This window comes from Aquila chrysaetos, chromosome 4 (assembly GCF_900496995.4).
Source record: "Aquila chrysaetos chrysaetos chromosome 4, bAquChr1.4, whole genome shotgun sequence".
Classification (NCBI taxonomy): Eukaryota; Metazoa; Chordata; class Aves; order Accipitriformes; family Accipitridae; genus Aquila; species Aquila chrysaetos.
Window position 1 is genome coordinate 26,697,740 of NC_044007.1, and position 20,239 is coordinate 26,717,978.

Consider the following 20,239-nt stretch of genomic DNA (forward strand, 5'->3'; position numbering starts at 1 on the left):
CCTAGCTTATTTCTGGCTCAAATCAGCTCAGCATTCAATCGGATCTCCCTGGGACAGCCAGGGAAGTTGTCATAAGGCAGCCTGATTCCTTGTGTCTCACATACGGCAAGACTCTGGCTAGATGAACTGTCACAAAGTAAGGACCGTCTCTCCTTCTTGGCATTGTTTGCTCTCTGAAAGTGTTCAATATTCACATTTCCCATCCAGATTCAGGATAAAACAAAACATGGAAAGTGCCAGTTTTCACTTAAGGGTAGCCACAGGCAATGGAAGGTGGGAAACAGGCACGCGTGTGACAAGGTGGAGACCTGTCCCCAGAGAAGAGCTTGCCCTCTCGTTCTTGGGCGACAGGAGCATTTGGTAAGAAGTGAGGCTATGCTTAGCTTTGTGAATCTCCAGCTGCTTGTTTCCCCTTACAGTACATTCTTCTGAGACAAAATATTACATGTTAATAGGCTGGAAAGCTTAATGTTGATGACTCTTCATCTTGAGATGTATACTTTGAACAGTGAAGTGCGTTCTGATGGGTACCAGTGTGGGACTGTGAAAAAAAAAACATCTTAAGAGTGTGCTAGGTCTAGGTTGTGGTACCTGTGGCTATCCTCCAGGAAAAAAGAAGCTAACTGAAGGCCAAAAATAAAACCCTCTTGTACATGAAATATTTTTTGAATATTTTTGTCTATTTATTTTTTCATTAGTAGACTGAATCAATGAAGAAGAGAAGGGAGCTGGGATCTGCCTCTGCATTTAATCACTTGTTTTGCTTTTTATACCACATGAAGAGTTCCCATCAGATCATTTTTAGGACAATGGTGCAGAGACCAGCTTAACTGGAAATTTCTTTGGTTGCATTGGATCAGACTGCAATATCCTCACCAAGATATTTTCTTTCTGTCCCAGCAGCAGTTTGGAGAAGTAGGGACTGCAGTGTTCACCTCCATCCAGAGTGGCTCTTCAGAGACTTCTAGGCAGTCTGTTGGCTTTGCCCCTGACTGAGTAATTTTATCCTGCTCTGTTCAATCCCCTGCATATCTTGCAGCTTCTGTTCCTTGTGCCAGTTGCTTCTTTCCTACTCATATGCTGTTGTGTGGAGTATTAATTAAGAAGTCAAACTCTGTTTTTCCCTCTGTAGAAAATACACATTTTTACGAACAGGATCATTGTGAGCAATGCCTTGGGGACCTTATGGGTTTCAACGACTCCCTAACATCCTAGTGAAGGGCAAAGAGCCTGCTGAGGTTGTCACTGGCCATCAGCAGACACTTTTGTCTCAGTGCTGCTCTCTTGTCGCTGGCTTCTGTGGGGCTCTGCGTTGCTTCCCTCTGGATGCTCTGGGGAGTGTGCTGGCAAGATAGGACACTTCTTCAGAGCCTCAGCTTTTTCTCCTACTTTATTGCCTTGAAATCACTCTCAACTCAATCCATTTAAGCACAAATAAAATATTCACAGCACCCAAACCAGATAACGTACTTAGAAATGTTTATAAAACATTGATGTGCAATTGAAAAATGTGAAACAATATATGATAAACTTACCTGTGTGGGGTTTAGATGGGAAGAGCTTCCCTGCAGGTGAGCCACAGCATGGTGGCTGGCACCAGGGGCCTTCCCGAGGGTCTGCCTTTTGGCGCGCAGGTGCTGCCACAAGCCCTGTTAGCCAGTGCTTCATCCCCTCACCTGCTGGCACTGCTCTTTAGTCTGTTAGTGGCATCAGGGTGACTCACCTTCTCCCCCAGACTCGTTTCTTTCTGAGAAGACAGGCAGATGGACTATTTCTTCTAGTAAACACAGCTGCTCTTTCCCTACCCGAGAGATGCTGAGGCATCGTCCCCGTTGCTTAACTGATCGCTGCTACTCCCTGAGTCAGCAAGGGTAAAACTCGCCTCCGTTGCTCCTCTGCACACCCTACTAAGCAGTAATAGATAAGTTTTGATATAAAATATTACTTCCACTCAACCTTACATTTTAACTCCATCTGTACTTTGTCAGCCATGCTCTTACAAATGTCTAAATGGGGTGTAGTCATTTCATGGTGAAAGAGTCTTAGGATGATTTGACCTCCACACCTTTTTCTTCAGCGGGTACTGAAATAACCATGTATTTCTGGTCCAAGTCAGTCAGGATCGTTTTCTGTCTGCATTGGATTTGCAAGGACAGATGGCTTCCAACGTCTAGAGCTCAATCCAAGTTAAAACTGGAGGGGAAAGTTGTTTGATTCTTTGCAGGAATTACTGTCTAAACAAAACCTGACTTCAACAGATTTCTATGCAAAACCCTTTGATTCCCATATTCCATCTGTGAGAAATTTGGGATGTTATTGTTGGATTTGTATCTTTCCTTTGATAAACATATTAAAACATGGTTCAAAATAGCTTTTTATCTCCTAAAAGATATAATGTGAATTAAATCCCCTCTGACTCCTATGGGTTTGGAAGCAGCTTTCCTGCTTTTGTTACACTTGCACCAGGTTTCTGTAATTCTTTGCTTGTTGCTTTGCTCACGTTGCTAGTGCAGAGTTTGTGTTTGGCTCAGGAGCCAGCTGTAAAATGGACTCCGATACCTGGAGATACTAATATTTCCCTTACCTTGGCATTTTCCCCATTTCTTGCCTTTGATTGCTACCTCCACCAAGAGTGAAACTCGGAGCCTTGGCAGGCGGCTGTTGGGAGGGATGCTGAATACCAGACTTCTGAGGTCAGGCTTGAGAGTGTTCTCATGATCCTTTTGCTTTCTCAGTGTAGGACTTAGCTCCCAGAAAGTGAGAAGTCAGAGCTTTCAATCTTTAATCTTCTGTATTTGTGTCTTCTCTCATTGAGCAACCCATAGCTGCAAAAAGAGACACCACAGCTGTCAAGAGCTTACGGTCCCCATGGTGATGGTCGGTCATAGTGTAAAAGTTACACCTTTTTTTCCAGAGTAGCTTTGATACCATAAGATCATTACAGGCAAAATAAGTCTTCAACTCTGATCTACACAGGTTTAAGCTGTGGTTAACTGTTCCCAGTTCTTTCCCTGTGAAAATAACCCACTTTTAACCTTCTCTTTACAGGTATTATTACCAGTAAAGGTATCATCTTCATTACCACTAATAGTATTATCATCTACCAACACCTGTGTAGTTGATGAACCCAGTAATCTCAGCTGTTGGTCTGTAGCTGGCAGTGATGTTGTGTTTCGCTGGGGCAGCTGTGGGCATCCAGCTTCTTGAAGCACGCAGAACCTGCCTGGAGCAGCAGCTGCCCCTCCCTGTGCTACACCACCGTGCTGCACCGCCGTGCCAGACCTGGGCAGTGCGGCTGGGTGCCAGGGGACTTTTGCTCTCTGAAAGCCCCTACCCATCACCAGACTGCACTTTTACCCACATTTTCCTATGGTCGTCTGTCTGCCTGTGGAAGGCAAGATGCGAAGATCATTTTCTTCTGTGTCTTTGTCCTGCTGGATATGTTTTTCATAGGACAAGGGGTAATGGTTTTGAACTGAAAGAGAGTAGATTCAGACTAGATATAAGGAAGAAATTTTTTACGATGAGGGTGGTGAAACACAGGAACAGGTTGCCCAGAGAGGTGGTAGGTGCCCCATCCCTGGAAACATTCAAGGTCAGGCTGGACAGGGCTCTGAGCAACCTGATCTAGTTGAAGATGTCCCAGCTCATTGCAGGGGGGTTGGACTAGATGACCTTTCAAGGTCCCTTCCACCCCAAACTATTCTATGATTCCATGATTTTCTTTCAGTCTTCCTTCTCAGGCTATGGCATTGGGACAGTAGAGTCGAAACTGTTACTATATTCACTTGATTTGAAGAGCAGCATTCATTGCTTCAGCAAAATAAGAATATAACCCTAAACCAACTAATTTAACAGAAAATATTTCACTTGCAAGATACTTTGGCCCATATAAAATACTGAATAGTCTGCCCACTGGAAAGGTGAATGTCTCACACATCTTCTATACTGAGAATCAGAAAGATCCCTCAGAGCAATTCCTTCTCCCCAGTGTAGGACCAGGCAAGGTGACCTCAGCGTGGTGAGGATGAAACGCTGCCAGTGCAGACCTGAAATCAGCCACAGGACTGTGCTGGGCTCAGTGAGGTTACACAACACAAATGGACCCTCCAGGTTGTTTACTGTCTTGCTAAATTTGGGTTTGAGAGTCAGATTCAAACCCAAAGCTTAGTAGTTTTCATCTTGCTAAGCTTTTGGCCGTTGATGACACACTGTGTATTTTTGCTTCAGTTAATGGGTTATTTCTGTTGCACAGGGAGGATTAATTGTACCGTGCTCATTTTACAGTTAGTATGTCATGGATATTAATCAATCTGAGTCTGGAAAAAGATGAGTATTGATCTGTGATATTTGCTAGAAGTACATTGCCACATTTTTGCCTGAGAGCTCCCTTATGAAACAAAGCAGCAGCATTCCCACTGAAATAATTTGGTTGTGCAAGCTTACAATGAAAATTCAGTCACGAGAAGAGCTAATTAAAATAATTGCTTGTTACTATTTTAATATTAATTCACTTTTCAGTCATTCATATCACTGCATGCCTTCCTGCGATGACTGCGGGCCCACAGAATGAGGTAATGGGATGGACTGGAAGAGCGTCGTTGCTGAGTGCAGCGCCTGAGATCCCAGGGAAGAGGCAAGTTACCACAGGCTGAGCACCCACCTGTGCCTGCGTGGCACATGGGACTCGGACTCTGAATGAGGCGCTGGGCAGTAGGACGCAAATCTGCATCCCCCGTGCATCCTCCATCCCCGTAGCCCGAGGGTCCCCTCTGCCCGTCCGCCATCAGGGAGCAGCTCCAGCTCCTCTCTTGGGCACCTCTGTTGGGCGCCAGAGCCTGGGGAGCCGCTGTGGGGCCTGGGGGCTCTCTGCCCTCCTGCTGAGGCTCCCCATGACCTTCCTGTGGGTCACAGGCAGGGGTACTACAGAAAACAACATGCTGAAGATGCGACTGAGGCCACCAACTGTTATCGCGAAGGCTACAGTACAGACATGAGCTGCTAGGAACAGCTTTTGGGCAGCACCAATCTGGACTGTATTTAAAAAGAAATCTGTCTTGATGGTTTCTCTCCCTCCCTTTACATTCCTTTTTTTTTTTTTTTTTTTAAATCTTAAACACTTTAGAGCCTGTTTTCTGGTCTTTGGTTTTAGACAGATGAACAGCAGGGCTTTATAAGCTGATTGTGTTCAGATGTACATCTGCAGCAGTAATTGGGATACACAGGGAATGGTGTCACTATAACATTTTGCAATAGATGTTGGAATGAAACCACAAATAGAAACCACATTCTGTTGTTAATTGTTTGATTTAAACCCCCAAACCCAGTAAAACTCAAAGACATAAAAACAATAAAATGACATGGTGCTGATAAAAGGCATGCAAGTTTTGGGACCAAATTCTTGTCCCTAAATTAACATCAGCTCACGCACAGGTCTTGTGAAACATTTTGGGAGGTAAAGTCTTTCTTTTCAGTCTCCTGCAAGCAGTGCCGCAGGGGGAAACTGGGATGACCTGAATGCTTCAGGAATACAGGTGCTTCCTACCCCCTCTTCTTCCCTTTTTTTCCCCCTCCATCCTCTTTTATGCCCCTTCTCCCTCCAGGCGCCTCCTGTGGTAGATCTTGCTTTGATTCACCCAGGCTTTTCCCTTAACCACTGTGTTGTCCCCAGGAAGCAGCATTAAAGAGGTTTACAGCTCACCATGCAGCTTTGTTGTAGCCGCCTTAGACCTCAGTGGAAATCCAGGTCTAGTAGGAAAGTTACTGTATTCATTACCAAAAAAGGTTTTGTACAGCTCCCTCCCCAAATCCCAAGCCTTCAAAACTTCTTAGCTTACAGGATTTGGAGTTTTTCAGTAAAACTTTTCAAATTTCAATCACAAACAAACAAATATTCCCTGTGATTATCTATTAAAATAAAAAATTACACCTTTTCATAGGAAAAAAAGTAATTGAAAGATTTCACTCACCCTTATTGGATTGTTCCATTTTTGACCTTTTTTGGGGGGGAGGAAAATAGAGGGTTCGCCTTTGGTTCAGCATAGCCTGAAGTTGCCTGGACGTGGTCCTGTTTTTCATATTCTGACTATAATGGTGAAAGCAAAAGGTGCTGCTCCCAGACAGAAATAACAAAGTATCATAGGAGCTGGTACCATTGGCTGCTTTGCACTAAGACAGACTTTCTGTCGGTCGTGGGTCAGGGAAAGGAGGTGAATTTGCACTGTTCTGCACAAATAGGAGTAAAACTGGTCTCAAGTCTTTAACAGCCTTGACTAGGATTAATGTATCTGCTACAATAAGGACAAAACCATATGAACTTGGCCCAGCCCTCATCTGAAACTTTTTATGGAGATTACGGTATATACACACACATATATACATGACAGCATGTGATAGAAGGTGTAGAATCTGATTATGTGAATGTACATTTGCATTCCATGCCAGGAAAGTGGAAAAATAGTCAAAGCAACTCTAAATCATCTGAAAACGAAATTAGAAACTACCATGCTGAAAACTCGAAAACAGGTCTGGTAAAGCTAAATAAGCCTTCTGTATCTCTGAGTTTTCAGGTAAACAGTGAATAGATAATACCCACACCTTTCCTTACTGTATTGGCTTTGTGTGTCAAGGTTTTGGTGGGGGGGAGTTACAAGGGTGGCTTCTGTAAGAAGCTGCTAGAAGCTTCCCCTGTGTCTGACAGAGCCAATACCAGCCGGCTCTAACACGGACCCGGCGCCGGCCAAGGGCCAGCCCATCAGCGATAGTGGTAACGCCTCTGTAATAACATTTTTAAGAAGGAAAAAAAAGTTGGGACAGACAGAAATGGCAGCCGGAGAGAGGAGTGAGAACATGTGAGAGAAACAGCCCTGCAGACCCCCAGGTCAGTGAAGAAGGAGGGGGAGGAGGTGCTCCAGGCGCCGGAGCAGAGATTCCCCTGCGGCCCGTGGTGAAGACCATGGTGAGGCAGGCTGTCCCCCTGCAGCCCAGGGAGGTCCACGGTGGAGCAGATATCCACCTGCAGCCCGTGGAGGACCCCACACCGGAGCAGGTGGGTTCCTGAAGGAGGCTGTGACCCTGTGGGAACCCTGCGCTGGAGCAGGCTCCTGGCAGGACCTGCGCATCTGTGGAGAGAGGAGCCCACGGAGCAGGTTTTCTGGCAGGACTTGTGACCCCGTGGGGAACCCACACTGGAGCAGTGTGCTCCTGAAGGACTGCACACCATGGAAAGGACCCATGCTGGAGCAGTTTGTGAAGAACTGCAGCCCGTGGGAAGGACCCACGTTGGAGAAGTTCATGGAGGACTGTCTCCTGTTGGAGGGACCCCACGCTGGAGCAGGGGAAGAGTGTGATGAGTCCTCCCCCTGAGGAGGATGAAGCGGCAGAAAATAACGTGTGATGAACTGACCGTAAACCCCATTCCCCGTCCCCCTGCGCCGCTGGAGGGGTTGGTAGAGAATCCGGGAGTGAAGTTGTGCCCGGGAAGAAGGGAGAGGTGGAGGGAAGGTGTTCTGAGATTTGGTTTTGTTTCTCATTACCCTACTCTGGTTGGTTTGTAATAAATTGAGTTAATTTTCCCCAAGCTGAGTCTGTTTTGCCCGTGACTGTAATTGGTGAGTTTATCTCTCCTGTCCTTATCTCGACCCACAAGCCTTTTGTTATATTTTCTTTCCCCTGTCCAGCTGAGGAGGGGCAGTGATAGAACGGCTTTGGTGGGCACCTGGCGTCCAACCAGGGTCAACCCACCACACTTATATAGGTTTTAGCCGCTCATATTCTGCTCAGGCCCCTGTTTGCCATTCAATCCTTTGTTTTCCAGCTTGTCCATTTTCATTTATCGCCTCCTCTACTCCTCCCCAAAATCATATTCTTGTAGTTCACCTTTCTGGAAAAACTTTCTTGCTGCTTCTCTAGACTTTTCTTCTAGCATTAGTTGAAAGACTTTTTCTTCTTTGCTTATCGAGCATTGATTTTTCCTTTGTTGTTATTCGTCATTTAATTTGATGACTGCATTCTTTACACCATTTTTGTCCCAAAGTTTCGTACACAAGGCAAAATAAAATACAACATTAAATGTGCCTCGCTGGGCTGAATTCCAGCCTGATAGCAACCCTGAAGTGTGTGCAGCTACTCCAGGAAATAAGACAGCCCTCTGCACTGTGGACAGCCATGGCCGGTCCCTGAATGCTGCTCCTCCTGGGAACTTCTGCCTCGCCACGGCTTGCTATCGGCAGAGATGCTGTTGGGGTTTAGTCTCTTGTGGAAAAGCTGCAAAACAGGCAGTGTTGACTGAATGATGAATACCAACGTAAAGTGTAATTAACACAGACAGGCATTTATTGCCAACAATAGTAGGAAACAGTTTTATTCCCTTATTTGCTGCCAGCTCTGGCAGGTTAAAGAGCCAAGTGTCATATCAGAACATGGTTGCTACGTGGGGAGTTTGGTGCATACTTCTAGATTCAGTTAAAAAAAAAGAAAGTAAGTGAAAAGGAAGGATAGAATGGTGTCACTTTTGCTGGTGTGGGATTTTGTTGGTAACATATTCCTATGAATTGTTACAGGCTGTTTTCTTATACACTTTTACATTACTAAAGTTCCTTTTGTGTGCAAGTGAACATTTTATTATGAGAAATTAGTGAGGAGTAACCATTGTACCATGGGAAAATGTACAGTAAACAGAATGCTCATATTATGAATTTGACTTCATTTCTTCAAGAAAGAAGGTGTATATAAAAATAAATAGTAATTCAGGAAGAAAAGTATTATAGAAATGACATTCTCCTTCCACTTAAATCTTACTTCACAGGAAGAAAAATATTATTTTAAGAGTGCTATCAGCCTCCAGAAAAGATTATTATGCAAAAATATGGCAACACTGCACAGTGTCTTTTTGAGATGTGAAAAAATACCATATAAATCTGCATAGAATAACATTTATCACCTTTTTCTGAACTACACTTTGGAAGACTACCCTTAAATTTCCAGGTTTTTCACTGACATTTGATGGACCTAAGAAACCTTTCCCTAAATTTATTGTGTGTGTTTTTTTAATCTACACTTCTTGGTTTGTAGGATGGAGATTCCTGAAAGATTTCCAACCAGCTCTACTTTAAACTTGATTTTTTAATTGTAAACATGTAAGAATGATTTAAATACAATAATAAAATAGAAAGGAAAAACAAAAATTTCAGACTTTGTGCAGCTACTGGCTTATATCTATATAGAGTTAGCTGCAAGATTAGGGCTTGTGAAATGGACATCACTTTTTCTTTCTGAAGAAGTAGTGGGCTATATTTTCTTCTGCAGAAGATGGAAGGGATGAGCAAGCTGACACACCAAACATGAGCCCTGTTTCAAAATTTTTTGAAAGAAACATACTGAATCAGCACAGAGAGCATTTCAAAAGAACTAACTGATTTCCTTGATGCTAAATTCAGGGTGTTGGATGTCAGGTAGGCTTAGTTTTACTCTGGAAATGATGGAAGCCCATGTATTTCTGGGCACTTCCCTGTGCTTTGCATAGGGTGTGTGCCAGAATCAGTGTACGCCTGTGAGAGTCTGGGCTCATGCTTTCCAGTAACTGAGCTACCAGCATAAAGCAGGTACACAGTGGTTCATCCACCCAGGTTCTTCCAAGCTACCACTTTTCAGAACCTGCATGACAATATTGAAAATTAAACCCAGTTAATAGAAAAAAATGTTAAATCAATGGCCATAAAATTTAATGGGTTTATAGCAGTCTTAACACAGTAGGACTGAATTATCATGTTAATTTAATTTCCATTTCTAAATGAACCAGAAGGCACAATAAAGGTCAATTAACCACTACCTTCCTTGTCTTCTTTTTTCTTTTACTGCCACTTTTAAATCACAGTCACCCCCAAAGCATTCAAACCTTTTCTGGAACTTCACGAGTTTCTCTTAGAGACTCCATATAAACAGAATACAAACTAACAGCCCATCATGTGCTCAAACACACTGACTCTTTACCATGTTTTATCTATATCTATCATTGCATCAGAGGTAAATAAATGTTGCAGAGAGTTTTACTTGCTGGTACTCATTGCTATGTCATTATTTCTGGAGGAGCTTTGGACTTTGGCATATTGTCAGTAGCTCCAACCTACATCCTTACAAACAAGTGGCATGTGTGCATCCTTCCCTTCCTGTCTCCTCTGCTCACAGAGCGCTCCCCATCACTCTTTGTGAAGCAGCTCCAAAGCCTTCCGTAAAACTAGTGTGTGCCGTGATGCCTTAAAAAAAAAAAAATCACACCAGTTAGCCTAAAAGACCACTTAGCACATTGGCCAGGCTCATCTCTTTGCCATTGCTCCTCTCTACAGTCAGTGATCATCTCCTACCTTATACTTGGAGTGCAAGGTCTCCAGCTGCATCATGGGAAGCTCATCTTGGTCCTTGTCCATAGAAACAGAGACTGGGCCCTTTAACAGGACAATAATAATTAATGCTCTAGGTAGCTTCAGGAGCACCTGTGATTTCCATTGAGATGAGCATGTCAACTCTGTGCATTCTGGTATTTGGTATCAAGTCACTCTTGCTAAATTTACCCATATGTTGTTTGTGTGTGCTACGGAGGGGCTGTGGTGCCTGGTTACAGATGCTGATAAACCGCAGGACAGCTGAAGCACAGAAGGTAAGGTCTCAGTAATGTTGAAGTTAACGTCTCAGTAGTGTTGAAGTTAATGGGAATTCTGCTGTTGATTTTAATAGGGCCAAGGTTATACTGGAGCTGTTTAACCTCCCAAGGTCACACAGAGTCTTAGTGGTCCAGCTGGGGATGTAGTCAGATGTCTTGGTCTGCACCTTAGCTACCAAGCAAATCTTCCCTCCCTTCTGAGGAGTCAAGTCTGCACATCTCTTAAGGCTTCCTTTGGAATATATTCCTTATATGTTCTTGATTATTTCCTTTCCTCAAAAGCCTATTTGTAAACAAAATTATTTCCCTTATTTCTCTTTCCATGATGAAATGGAATCAAATGAATCATGATTAGAGCAACATATGTATTGGAGTAGTGTTTTTATTTTTTATTTATTTGTAAAGTTTGTTTGTTATGGGATGGGTGAGCTTTCCTGCCTCATCTTTAAACATTCTTGAAATAGTGATCTAAAGAGATGATTGAAAAAGATAAATCTTTAGTTTTACATATTCTGCTGACTGGAATCACACAAAGCCTCAAATGGTGCTATATAAAATAATGATATTTGTAAGGTCATATGTTCAGTATGAGCACAAATCTGTACACGGCTAGAGGCAACTTTGATTTTTATATCCAAGCAGTAGTATTATTGAGGTCCACAAAACAATATATATGCACACACATGCACAAGAAACACCATTTTGTACTGGTGCAGAGTGGCTGTTGTAGGGCCTGGGGCAAGAAATGGAGAGGAGCCTCCTGCCCAGCTGACTGGGAATGCTCAACCCTGTCCCCTCTGGCATGTGGGCACAGAGCAGCTGCATCTCTGGTGTATTTAAAAAATCTGCCCCAGGTCTTGCTAAACAATGTGGGTTCTGCTGGGCTTTTAAGGGACATGGCAGGTGAGTGAGGTTATGTGTTACTGGGGTGTTGCTCGAAAATTCAGCATAGTTCCCTGAAAGTTCAAACTTTTTCCTACTTTGGGAAATGAAGTAAATCATGCCCAGTGGGTTTCTTAAAGCAAAATGCAGACTGCTGTTATGGCAATATAAAAGAAGAGTAAAAATAAAGATAGAGAACTAAAGTTTAAAGAGATTTCTGTAATTGTCGATTTCAAATGCAGAAGACCCTTAGGCAAGTGTCAGGCAAAGCTGGTAGGAGGGAAACCAAGAATAGTCTGTAGAAATAACTCCAAAATGCCATAGAAAAATAGAAGGAATGAATCAATTATATGGAGCTTTTTAAGCCATCCATTAGAGAAAAATAACTGTCTGCTAAATGTCATACAATGAGGCAAAAGATCTGCAGAAATAAGTTTCTTCCTATTAAACCCTAGCTTGTCTTCTGTAAAGACAGTAATGCTGTCTGTTGGCCTCTGCGAATTCTTCAAGATGTATTTATAAATAGTTATTCTGCTGAAACAATTCAAACCTGTATTGATGGTTTTCTAGGTGGGCTCATAGTGATGATTTTTTCGCCTTTAGCTTTCAGGGTGTCAGATCCAGATACACTGATCATCATATTTGTTTGTGTGAAGGCTCGTGCTGGGCATGCCTTTGTGGCTATCTCAACATCACTAAGGTTCCAATTTGTAAAGGCTTGTCGAACATCTGGAAATGATAGTTCATGATCTGACACGAGCAATCATATGCCACACCTATCAGCAAGCAGCCAGATAGCCAAAGGGAATAGCTCAGGGGCTGAACTCTTTGCACAAAGTGTGCTTAGCTTGACGGACAACTCTGAATAATAACCCTGCGAATTTCAAACCTGTCCTGGAATTTCCTGAGCAGAAGGCAGGCATTGGAGAAGTTAATTGATGTCCATAGTTCTAAGTTTTCATTCAAAAGAAGTCACAGTGGAATTGGATGAGCTGATTATGTCCAGTATGTTGGGAAAACAGGAAAAATTGCTTGTTAATAAAATGTGTGCTGAGGAATTCTTGGGTGCTGAAGCTGGCAGGCATCATGTACCACCCTTGTCTCCTATGTGTAACTCTTAATTCCAGACAAGGGTCAGGGAAGTTATTATTTGGAATTTGGGGACATTAGATAGCGCTAACTATGTATGTCAGGATTTTCAAAGTGATTGTGGATGTGCCAGATTTGAGATATTTTATGTTTTATCCACCTTAAAAGCTGCTTGTTCTCATGAAGTGCACGGAACATGCGCTGACCACCTGCTTTCTTTCCCCAGCAAAGGTCATACTATGAAATCCCTGCTCCCCTTCTGCAATCCAAGCACTTGAGAGCAAGCATCCACATAAAAGCTGCAAGGAAGTACACTGTAAAATCAAAAGTCGGAGCAAAGTCCCCTTGCAAGACCCTCAAGTAGACCAAAAGAGCTGCTGTTGCTTGCTCCAAGGGCATTACCTTGGAGCTGGGCTGATGCTTATGGTTATGGTGACTCTCATAATGCCTTTTCTTTGGGAATTTTTAAAATGACTTTGCTTCCATTTGGAGTTTTCACAGCACTGTTTCAGATGACGAAGAATCACCTCATTTGCTTAATTCTTAGTGTCGTGTTAGTTAAAGGAAACAAGATTTTTAATTCACCCACAGTTCTTAAATCTCTCTTTAAAGTTGTTTTCACTATGTTTTGTTTTTATTAAATCATACAAAAATGCATGTGGTTAACTGCCTTTAATTAGCTTTGATTTAGTGAAATAGCCCCTTTGATAATATCTGAATAGCTAAAGCTACAAAAGTGTGTTTTGCAACTTCTTTTTCTAAATGTTTTTGTTGTATTTAACACAAGAAATTCTTGTCCTAGTTTTTTTAATGAACCCCTGTTAGATTTTTGTGTGAGACAGAGTATTATTTTACAAAGTGTACTGGTTTCTTTTTCTGTGCTTAAAAATAAACAGCCTTCACTTTTCTTTTCCCCTTTTTTATGGATACTTGTTAGTTCATTTGTATGACCAGAATGACTTCCTATGACTGATCTAATTTGTATTACAGAACATACAGTGTGGAAACTGTATCTATTTTTCCTGTTCTTCAGACTGAAATGGCTATTGGATTAAGCTGGCGCTGGCTTGAGCTGCTTTTTGGGGGATTGTTATGGTGTTTCAGCCAATTAAAGGAGAAACTTAGATATTGAATGTTGTGAGAAAATAATTTTCTCTGACCAGTTTGGCCACTGAAAGGAAACTGCCAGTAACATTATTTCTCTGACAGGAGTGTAACCTATGTGTGCATATGTATTTGTTTTCCGCTGCGTCTGCCAGGAAAGCTGGAGAAAGATGTTACTCATTACCTACTTGGAAACATCTGTCCATTTTCAGAGCGTAGCTTTTACAAGGCATGATATTAAACATTACATTTACACATCCTGAAAAGATTTACAAGGGGAACAAAACTGTTACAAACAGCGAAGGGAATGTGGTTAGACTTAGCAGACAGAAATGAATGGATGTGTGTTCGTGGAGGAACGCCCTGCAAAGCTGCTGCTGGAGAGCGGGGGGCTCCCCGCTTGGCTTGGGGACAACCCTGTCCAGGGTCTCCCCTCTCTCTCCCTGACGACCTCCCCCTCTTTTTTCCAACCAGATCGAGTACTGCCTACATTGCACAGCTGTCCTGGTCGGCAAAAGTACAAAAGAAGCCTGAGACAGCTATTGCGTGCGCAAAAACCTACCTGCCTCTGCCCCAGTAGTGTGCTTAGAGCCTGACGGGCTCCTGTTTGCAGTTTTGGGGACCTCGGTTGGTTACTGGAAACTTCAAGGAGTATGATAAGACCTGAGGTTCACCCACCAAATTTATCAATTACCCTCAACTCTTATTGTTCCTTTAATAGTTAAGCACTCTTTTATTTTCTGCTCTTTTAGTCATGAAAACTGAACTAAAATACTGACTCAATGTCCATTTTGCAAGCCAGTGTCAGAAGGCACTGAGGAGTAAGAAGCCTTACTATTGACTGAAAAACAGATGGTATAATATCATAATATACTTTTGTGCAGGGAGGTGAGCCAGTTCAATGCATCTCTCTTTTGCCTCACATCCCCTGCACAGACATACAGAGGAGGGACACAGATGACATCTCTGGGCCTAATGGCCCTTCTTCTATTTTTATTTCTCAGTTGGGGGTTGACTGCTTACATTTTTATAGTCACTTGTCCTTTTCAACTCATAGAAGGGTTTCTTTTTCTTCTTTTTTTTTTTTTTTTTTTTTTTTTAAAGCTAGTTATCTTTCTCTAGAAAGCTTTCTCTTTTCAGAAAGTCTTTAACAGGATTGCACGTATTGTCTCTCCATTGTTAGTGCTGCTTTTAGTATTACACAACTGCATTTGTCTAAAGGAGATGTTTATTAAATGCAGATACACATTACTCAAGTATAAGCTTCATGCTATAATTTTGACCATAGCATCCTGCAATCCACTAGGGTATGATTTGGTAGAAAAATTATGACTGTTTTATGAACTCTGGAAGTCCACATGTGTTACTCAATGCATAGCTCCATTCTCCAGAGATTCCCCACAGGTTTACACAATGCCAGAATCAGGTATCTTTTTTTAGATTTAAATTAGGCTCTAAACCAGTAAGATCCTTTAAAATTATCTGCACTAAAAATATTTGTAACTCTGCAAGTCTGTATCTAAGCAGCTTTTAGTACAGTAAGTTGCAGGAAACAGTTTCCAGGATTTTAATTTTTGTTTAATGCATCCAAATATTATGTGGGAGCATGAAATAAATGGCAGAAATGTTTATAATTTGTAAGTTCACAATATATTATTACTGTAATAATGTTCTAGTGTGCTTATCTGATTGCAAATGCAATCATTCTTAAAATCAGTATTAGACGAATTCTAAGTGGAATTAGTCTTAAATCTCTAATATGTTATAGTGAAATGTAAGCCTATTGAATTTAGCTGAAGTTTTAAATTAACAAAATTATGCAAAGCAGTCAACCTGCTTGAATGTTTGCTTTTTACTTTAAATGTTAATATTTAGATTTTTATTCAGACAAACATTTATTTTGTAAGTTTGAAATTACAATGGTAGCATGCTTTTGAAAATAACTTATGTATGAGAAGATGGATACCTGGCTACTCGTATCAGAGTGATAGCAAAAAAATGCTAATTGACTTTACAGTTTACATATCACTCAATGTGGAGAATATGGCACAGGTCTTTGTTGCAATCTAATCGAATCATCTATCAATTTTTGGCTCCTGTAACACCAATCATGCTAGTAAGCAAATGCTTATTACTACAGAGCTCCACTGGGCCCAGAAATAAAATCGGGCTTTGTTTGAGCTTGTAAATTTCCACTCAGCCGAGACTCTTACCTAAGTCGTAAAATAACTCAATATGCTGAAATTTGTGCTTGTACTGGGTCCCAAACATCTGAGTGGCATAAACTCATCATCCCCACCTGTGCTTACGCATACTTCTTTGGGTGTGCAATTTTTAAGATGACTCACGTGCTCAGGAGATCCGCTCATGCCGGTCAGAGACAAGCTGCCCACTGGCTCCTCGTCTACCTGTGTAGTCTGTTGCAAGTTTCAGATTTGGGATATGCATCTTATCTCTTTTTGAATTTGGCATTCGTATAAGAGAATCCATGGTTCACCACTTAAAGACTATGCTCTTCTCCAGACTTTTGATGAGGACATGTTAGATGTTTTTTTACTAGTGTTGTTCCCATTTTAGTTGGATTCCAGTATGTGATAACATTCTAGATGACTGTTTATTACAGATGCTTGCTATCCACCGTAGTATCCGGGTATTATTTAGAAACTGAAATTTAATATGAGGCCAAAACATAACAGGCAGCCTGGTTGCTACCTTCTTCACCTGTCAACAAACAGAATGCATGCAATAAGAAATGTACAATTGGGAAAGTCATATTTAGGAGCTCTCACTCTGCAGCCCAAAGCTGGGCACATATGGACCTTGTGAGGTCTCAGCAGAAACATGTTCTAAAGATAAGGCTGTTATATATGACCTCCCTGATTTCATATCCCATGAATTAATGTCTGTGAGTTAGTAATGGAAACATCTCAGCATATTCCAGCTACCATACTGACATAAGGAAACACCTGGGTATTATATTAGGTGATCTAGAAATAGCTAAGCTGGACAGGTGAGGTAAAAGTGGGTGAGGGAAAGTAGTTTCTAAAATGCTTATTCATGTGGTGTTCAGTAATAGTATCCAAAGAGATTTTCACCCTGAAGGATCTGAGGATGCCTTACAGATGACATACTGTCTTGAAAATCCATGTGTCCTGTTTCTGGAGCACATTGTCTCTGGGATGAGGCTGGGAAGCTGTTTCCTTCCTTACACTGCACTTGCACTGACATTTTTTAATAGAACAGAGATTGTGCTGATGGGCTTGTCTGATCTCCAAAAGCCTTTGAGACACACGTAAGTGCTGATGGCCCCTTTTATACAGAACCTGATCTCTCCTGAGCAGCACCCCTGAGAAATGGGGTGGACTCTGGTCTGCTGAATCCAGTTACTGAGGCATTTCAACCACTCACCACAGTGAATTATGCTACATCTTAGAAAAGAGACCTTATGAAACTAGAGATTTTATTTGCAAGGTGCAGTATTCACCATTAGCACCAAGCCTGGGAGACTTTGAAATGCTGCTTTCCTGTTAAGGCCAACAGAAGTTTCACCCTGCAGATCAGTCCTCAACTTTGCCAATCAATCAGTTGTGTGTCTGCTGAGAAATCCTCCTGTAATAAGTTGTAATAAAAAGGATATATGTATTTTTACTGCACATGCACTGGTCCTGTCCTGTGGAATTACACTGGTCCTATGGTTGCACAGCACTGAACAAATAAAATAATTTTGCTCTGACAAGGTGCTGTATAAACTGAAGTTGTTAAATGGAAACAACCATGTTAATATTACCTTTGAAGAAAACACAAAGAAAAGAAAAATCAATGGTTGCCAGATAGAAAAGAACAACATGGATAGGGAGAAAAATAATGTTTTCCAGCAACCATAACAGAGCGTTGCAAAAAAATGGATAGATAGGAAAAAAGCCCCTGAAGCTGTTAAGGCAGAACAGAAAAGCACAGTCAAAATATTTGTTTCTCCTCTGAAACAGAGGGATATTTAAAAAATTGTAGCTGCTCTTCCTTCTTTTCTAATGTAACATGATCATGATTGAAAAGGTATTCTTGGATAAATTAACACCGTGTGGTGTTAAACACACCTTGTTCCTCATGGAGGGAGTTGCACTCTTTTTTTTCTACTGAAAGTTGCATCATAAGACAGCTAATGTTAGGCACTGCATCTGGGTAATGACTTGATAAATTACTTGACTCAGTGGTTGCTGACCTCGAATTTATAATGTGATTTCATAAAAACCTGTGTAAAAACCTAATGGAGATAGGCATGGGGCTTTTCTAAATATAGCAGCAATTTAGACAACAGTAAAAAAGATAAGTACAAAAGTTATCCAGCACAGTTCCCACGTTTCTCATTGACTCTAAGACACCCGGTTGTGACAAGCTTCTGCTGCTACTATTGACAGCTGTTTTAATGTGCTGGAATATTTTAAAGTACTGGCCTGTGAGGGTACACTGATAATAATTAGGATAACAGTATGGGCCAAAATATGTAACATTTACCTTATACCTATGGTATCTCATATTAAATGGTTTAATAAAGCTGTGACCTCTTGCTTATGAGCTGGTACGTAGGCTGATAGCACACATATGACTTGTTTGCCAGCTGTTTGATTCTTATGTTTTGAGGGCCCGATTTCCCCCCCCCCCCCCCCGCCTTTGTTACTGAAGGAAAAAGAAAAGTATAGGAATGCATGAGGTAGTATATGAAAGATATTTGAAAAAGAATAGAAACCTCCACTTGCAGTTTGTTTGTTCATTAATACAGACATGGCCTGCCATTTGAGCAGATGTTGTAGATGCTTCCTATAACATGGCCGTTCTTGCAGTGAAGTCACCTGTCTATTTCTGGGATGTTTTATGGAGACAGACAAGCTGGTGTGTGGATCACATGAGACAGCATGTAAAATTTATTCAGCACTGGAAAGGGAAGGGGAGGTGTGCAGTCAGAGCCACAAGCATGAGCGTCCATGGTCTTGGCTGTATGTCCCCACAGTCACAACAGCAACCAGAGCTGGCTATAACGAACCCCAGCCCTGGAGATTCTGCACTGAGTTACCACAAAGTCAGAATTAATGAATCACGTATCTGGGCCCTGGTCTGAAACTGGCTTGCCTCCACTGAGGAGGGGTGCAGTGCAAGTCAGACGTGTTCCCTGGGACAGCTTGCTGCGGGATCTTCAGGTCCAGCCCTGCAAGGGATGAGAGCAATTGCTGAAGTGGCTAAAGGAAGGCAGGGAGAAAGGAAATGCAGCAATAGGACTGAAGAATGGTGCAGGCTGAGGATTGGGGTGAGCCCCCATGTATATGGAAACAATCCATCACGTGTGAGATGCTATTTCAGCAAGAGATGGCAATAAATTACAAAGGGGTCAATACCCCTCACATCCAAGATTTCAATATGACAGACTGTGTTAGATGGAGTGGTGGCAGGCTCCTTGGGTTCAAACACATACAGGCAGTTTATTTCTCAAGGCAGCTAAATACATAAAGTGTCGTCTTTATTTTTAAGGATTTTTAAGTATTTGGATTGCGTGTTGTGCAACAGTCATCCAATGAATATTTTCGGCCAAAAATGAGATAGATTCCTTACAAAGGCACAAGCCTTCAACAAACACGTTTTAAGACTGCAGAAATGTGAAATTTTAATCCTGATCCCAAACCTGCCAGTTTTAAACTTTGTATGATTCCTCTCTAATTAAAATAATTTCTAAATGCTTCTTCTTGTCTTTTTGGCCTATTGTCTCTCAACCTATCTAGTAACAGGTAGGTATCTACATCACTAAATCAGGCCAAATGTTGACGTGCTCATGGATGTGGAATCTGAGTTTTCCTCCCATCACTGAAGTTGACATGTCTGTAGGAAGGCTAAGGAAATTTGCTTTGCCACTGTAGAGTGAAATCTAGCCTGTTTCTTGATCTGTGGTGAAAAGGAATTTCAATTCTACAACTTTTGTTGGTTTTATAAAAACTCGAAACTTTGAAAAAATCTAAAAGTTATCTCTACTGCCAAAACCATAACACTCTGCCAGCTCCTGCTGCATGCATGTCAGCTGCTGCACTTCACTAACAATGGCCAATCAGTGACGACATTAGAAACAACTGCAAGAAATCTGAAAATTTGAAAAAGTTTCATCAGTGTAACTGTAAGTCCAGTCTTGCACTGGCTTGTGTCTGATATGGTACCGAATGGATTTAAAATTCCATTAAATTAGAATATGTGTTCCTACAGATAAAAAAAAAGTTTATATTTATATTCTTAAGGTATTCATTATGATATTTTCAGAGTATGTATATGATTGACATCAGTACTAGTTACATTTTTATTTGTTTCTCTGGTAAATAAATTATCAATCTTTAAATATCCTCAGGTGTCTTTTAAATAAATAAAGATATCTGGTCTTACACTGAAAGCATATTTTAATTAAAACTTCTGTTTTTTCTAATTTCTGATGGACAATGCAATGAAATTTTTACATGGCAGTTGTCTGCAGCCTTG